This window comes from Nicotiana tabacum, chromosome 15 (genome assembly GCF_000715075.1).
Source record: "Nicotiana tabacum cultivar K326 chromosome 15, ASM71507v2, whole genome shotgun sequence".
In the NCBI taxonomy this organism is placed as follows: domain Eukaryota; kingdom Viridiplantae; phylum Streptophyta; class Magnoliopsida; order Solanales; family Solanaceae; genus Nicotiana; species Nicotiana tabacum.
In genome coordinates this window covers 4474797-4480590 of record NC_134094.1, presented here as the reverse complement: position 1 = coordinate 4480590, position 5794 = coordinate 4474797, and the positions used below count along the sequence as shown (strand labels likewise).

The window sequence follows — 5794 nt, the reverse complement described above, 5'->3', positions numbered from 1 at the left end:
TCAACTTAAAATTCACATAATACCCCCTCCGTTTCAAATTAGACGAGATACTTTCCTTTTTAGTCTATTCTAAAATAAATGACATATTTCTAAATTTGGAAATAATTTAACTTTAAACTCTTCATTTACCTATTTTACCCTTAATGAGAAACTTTTATTTAGTGGATTAATTCTGATAAGTGAATTCCACCGTCTGTCATTGGAAAACAATCTCACATTATGTGTTTTTTTAATTGCATTATTACATCACTAAAATACCAAAAATACATTAGTCACTTTACATGCATTGTTAGTTAATTAAATAGTCAATTGTTAAATTAAAATAGGTAAGTAGGTTAATTTTGCAAATTAGTTTGAATTAGGTGTGTTAAATAAAAATGGTTAAAATTGAAAGTTAAAGGGAAGGAAGAAAGAAAGGAAAATGGGTTGCTATGTTGACATTCCAATTGGGCCAAACACTTCAGCAGCTCAGTCTATAAAATCCACGGCCAATTCACCCCAGACCCGGTCCACTTCGCCTGGTCTCCAAAAGACTACCAAACGACCCCGTTTTGGACCAGGGCAATCTCAGCCATCCTTCAAACCCCATCCAACGGCCCTGAATTAACCCCCATTTTATATAAAACTCTCTTAAACCAGCCCCGCCAAAGACTCTCTCACACGCCCAAACGCCTCTCATCTATCCTCACTGTGTATCAGCCGTTTGCCGCCGCCGAAAATCGTCCACGGCGGCGGCCAACCTCTAAACATCCCCAAAATTTCAAATACAACCTCCTCCTCCTCCTCTTTCACAATCTCTAGCTATTTTCTTCTAAAAACCCCTTAAGCATCACGAATAGTAGATCTAAGAAGGCCGGAAAAAACCCTAAATCTGTCCTTTTCTGATTTCTCCTCAATCTCGGCCCGTTTGAACTCGAAACCTACATCAATTGATTGCTCTTGATTAGAGCGATCAATTGATGTTAGTATTGGTTCATTTCACGGCCACCAGAATCTGGTCCCCCATATTGCTTCGATTGTTTTCTCCGACTCGTTGGATTTTCTGTGTTAAACGCCGTCTGAATTAGAAGGTATATCCTCCTTGCCGTCTCTTTCATGTTCCCATTATTTCAGTTTTCTCGTGTCTTTGATTGATTGTTTGAGCATAATTATTTTTAGTGATTGCATACATGTGTGTCACTCCGATTTTTTGATTGTTTCACCACATGAATAAGTGTCAATGGGTATTATCATGTATCTCAGTTCCATTGAAATCTTTGGATTCATTTGATTATGGATTTTAGTCTTTTAGATGATCAGACTTAGTTTATGTTGAATTGATTTTGCGATTTTATTAGTGATGCACATGTCTCATATGGTTCGGTTGGTTTTGTTTTGGATTTGGGAGTGTGGTGGTGGGCTAGGAACAAGGCCCAGATGTAGGCCCAACTCAAGTGGACTTTAGGAGCAATTAGGAGAAGAAGTAAAATCTGGAAAATTGGTAAATAACAGTAAATACAGGGGTTAATTGGGGAAGTTCAATTAAAAGAATCTTTTGGTAAATGATTTAGGAAGCTTCTAAAAAGGACTAAAGTGCAACGAAAGGGAAAGAAAAGGGGGTCGGGTGCTGGTCTTAGAGGGTAAATAACAGAAAAGAAAGGAGGAAAAAATAAGGAAAGAATAATATGAAAAACAACTGTACAAAAATATGTAAAATGCCTTTTCCCCACATTTTCTATATATTCTCTCATTTTGCATATCACAAGGACACTTTTCATTTTGCATTTTTCAGAGAATACACATTCCTCTTTGTTTACCCGAAAAACGGATAGGGTTGAATTTATACGTGGTTCTAGGGACACGTGGTATAAATTGGTACAAACCAGAAAGATAAGTAGAAATATATCGAATGTTTATTGCAAAAAATGAATGAAATACAAACCAAATTGATTAGAGAATGATTTATAAACGAGCAAGATGAATTAATGTCCAAAGCTCAAAAAAAGATAATCTCTCTCTATATCTCTGTTTTTGAAATGGTTTATGGCCCGGTCACTTAAAAATTCTCGAAGATGCCTTTTATTGAATAACCGGGCTACCTCCTCTCAGTTGCCTGCAATCTTCCGTTCTGTGGCCATGAGTGCCATACTATTCGCACATTTGATTGGGATTCCTCTGGGCTGGATCGGTCTGCAGAGGTCGGGGCCACTTAGTATCTTTGATGCGTCCGATAGCTGACACGATGGCGGATGCATCGATGTTGAAGTTATATTCTGATAGCCGTGGTGCTTCCTTAGGTCCGGTATGCCTGTCGAACCCATTCCTGTTCATCAGCCCTCGAGACCCTTGGCCTCGATCACTTCTTTTATTTCTTTGTACGGGGTCACGTCTTGGTTCGCTACCCCTATAATCTCCACTATACGACCGGTATCGGTCCCTGATCGGCCTTGGTTCGCGGTTGATGTCCCTTTTAATAACGGACCCAGAACCCGACTGGTCGTCTTCGACTCTAATCTTCGATTGATACCGATTGTGTACATCGGCCCAGGCAACAGCTGGGTACTCTATTAGGTTCTGCTTCAACCGTTGTGAAACTATCGAGCTTCGTTCGTTCAGACCTTGAGTGAAAGCTTGAACAGCCCAATCGTCTGTGACTGGTGGTAGGTCCATTCGTTCCATTTGGAAACGGGATACGAATTCTCTTAGCATCGCGTTATCTTTTTGTCTTACCTTGAAAAGGTCTGACTTCTTGGTCTCGACCTTTATGACTACTACACGTGCTTTTACGAAAGAATCTGCAAGCATAGCAAAAGAATCGATAGAGTTAGACGGTAAATTATGATACCATGTTATTGCTCCTTTTGACAGGGTTTCACCAATTTTTTTCTATAATACGGATTCGATCTCGTCGTCTTCTAAATCATTTCCTTTAATGGCACATGTGTAAGAGGTGACGTGTTCGTTGGAGTTGGTCGTTCCATTATATTTAGGAATTTCGGGCATGCGGAACTTCTTGGGGATCAGTTTTGGAGCTGAGCTCGGGGGGAAGGGCTTTTGTACGAATTTTTTGGAATCCAAGACCTTCAATATTGGTGGTGCCCTCGGGATCTGATCAACCCTGGAATTATAAATTTTCACTTTTTTGTCATTTGCTTCAATCCTCCTCTCTTCTGACTCTGTTCGTTTTGTCAGTTCCTCGAGCATCTTAACAATTTTGGGATGTGTCCCCGATTCTTGCTCATTTGACCTTACTACAGCTGGCCTTGTTGTGTGGGTGACTTCTCGGGGTGGACTAGGCTCGGGCCTGCTCGGTGCCTAGGTTTGGCTCTGCAACTGAGCTATCGCTACCTGTTGAGCTTGCAACATTTCGAAAATCATACGCGAGCTGATTCCGTTTTCCTCAACGTTTTGGGTATTTCGAGTTGCAGATCGAGTTCCACCATGAATGCTATTTTCAGGGTCGGAACGTTGGTTTGCCTCGATGGCCACATGTGAATTAACGTCTACTGGCTCTTTGACACGAGCTCCAACGGGATCGACGAGTGGCCTTTCATCTCCGGGCGTCAAGTTGCTGTTCTCATCTTGAATGCCAGTTTCGTTGTCGATAGGTAGGGCCATTAATAGAGAATTCGTCGTTTTCAACCTGAAATTAAAGATACTTCCAAGAACAAGTGAAAAAATAGTGTGTTTCAGAGAGGTTCGTACCAAATAGTCACTATTATCCTTAGCCCCACGGTGGACGCCAAACTGTTTACCCGAAAAACGGATAAGGTTGAATTTATACGTGGTTCTAAGGACACGTGGTATAAATTGGTACAAACCGGGAAGATAAGTAGAAATATATTGAATGTTTATTGCAAAAAGGAATGAAATACAAATCAAATTGATTAGAGAATGATTTATAAACGTGCAAGATGAATCAATGTCTAAAGCTCAAAAAATGATAATCTCTCTATATATCGGTGTAATAATCTTTGAAATGTGAGAGTGTATCAATGTATGCTTCTCTAGATGTTCAATTTCCCTTTATAGAAATAATACCCACTCTTAATATAGTGGAGGAATCCTACTTGGGGTATAATAAAAAATACATAGTGGGGATCCCATGATAGATTAATTGATTAACTTTTCCTCGATTCCCGTCGAGATTCTCTCCCTGGTACGGCTACAACAACTCTTTGTCTCTTAGCTCGATCTTGGCCGGTATCGGTCGATCTCTGGATCTCGAGCTCGATATTGACTCGAGCTCGGTATTGATCGGTCTCTGACTCTTGAGCTCGATAACACTACTTCATGTCATAACTCGATATTGACTCGAGCTCGGTATCTTGAGCTCGACAACCTGACTTTACTTATAATCTCGATGTTACAATGACGACCCTTGGTTCATCATGTTCTAATATCGACTAATTACACGAAGAGCAAACTCGGATTTGACCGTATACACTCTCCTCTCCTCATTCACTCTTACACATGCAAAAAGCCCTAGTAGCAGCTGTAATTTTAGATTCCAGATCTGAATTTTAAATGCTGCAAAAAACTCTCCAAAACAGAATCAAAACATTAAAAAAAAAGATTTGAAAAGCTGGTATGATTTCTGCTGCTTTGTTTCAATAATTTCTGGTTGCTCGAGTTGATTTGGGACTTAAAATTGAAGCTGTGGTGCTTGTTATGCATTGCTGAACTTTTCTCATCCTTATTCTGCCTTTATTTGGCTGGTATTCTGTTCTGTTTCCTGTTGCGCATTAGGTACACACCAAAACCCCTTTTGTACTCATTTTGATCTATATGACTAATTACTTAAATCATCTCTGAATCTGTGTATGAGTTCAGTTATTTAGATTCTTGTGTTTATGAGTTTTAACATGCTCTTATGTTTGATTTACATCTTCTGATTCCATGTGAATTAATGAAATCATGCTCATTATAGAATGATTTAATTGATAGTAATGAAATTACAGTGATTGTATTTGGATTGTTCAAATGTTCAGTATGCACAGCTGTTTCTCTGGGCTAATTGAAGCAGCCACTTATGGAGGGTTTCAAATCACAATTTGATGTACTAATTTAGCTTTGTAATTCTGAAAATGATCAGTGTTGATGACTGAGAATAGTTTATAGTTATTTTCATTTGGTAATAATGTGTGTGAGTTATATGAAAAATAATGGAGTTTTAGATGGCATGAAAACTCGTTGGTTTGAACAGTAGTTAATATCAAAATTCTTTTTAATTTCATGTAATAATGAGTTAACAAAAGGATTTCGAGCTTTGATAATCATGAACTAATATTGGAAGTAGTTATAGTTAATTTTTGAGATGGTGTTTGGGAATCATTTGGAACACCAAGATCTTTTGGGCCTGGGAACTGGCCTATACGAGACTGAGTTTGAAGTCTCGAAGATTCTGAGCCTCTCGTGTATCTGGGCTCAACTTCAGGCCTATTTTGGAATCTCATATGCAAAAAAGCCTGCCGCTTCTGAAGGGCTTCAATACGCCGGGCCTCGTCTTATGCCTAGGTGTTATCACTCCATTTCATGAACCAAAATTCAACTAGCCGTGATGACATCTAACTTTACCCGCTAGGTAAGCCAAATAACAACAATCTGATTCAATTAATATTTAACTAACTCTAATACACTTCCCAAGGACTGGTAGTACAAATCATGAGCTTCTAATATTAGAATTCATAAAGCTGGTGTGAAATAAAAATAGTCATATGTTTGAAATATACATGAACAGATTTAAAAATTCTAAAGCTACCTAGAACAAGAGGCAGTTGTGACTGGATCGCAGGTACATCTTCAATGCTAGCTC

The 5794-nt window shown here is 39.0% G+C and overlaps 1 long non-coding RNA gene across 1 annotated transcript; it reads left to right on the top strand.

The window, feature by feature from the left end:
• The first annotated feature begins 642 nt into the window (after positions 1 to 642).
• On the top strand, positions 643 to 5217 carry LOC107794845 (uncharacterized). Its single transcript, XR_001649994.2, has 2 exons — positions 643 to 1070; positions 4971 to 5217. It is a non-coding gene; the product is annotated as an uncharacterized LOC107794845 (long non-coding RNA).
• Positions 5218 to 5794: the final 577 nt, after the last annotated feature.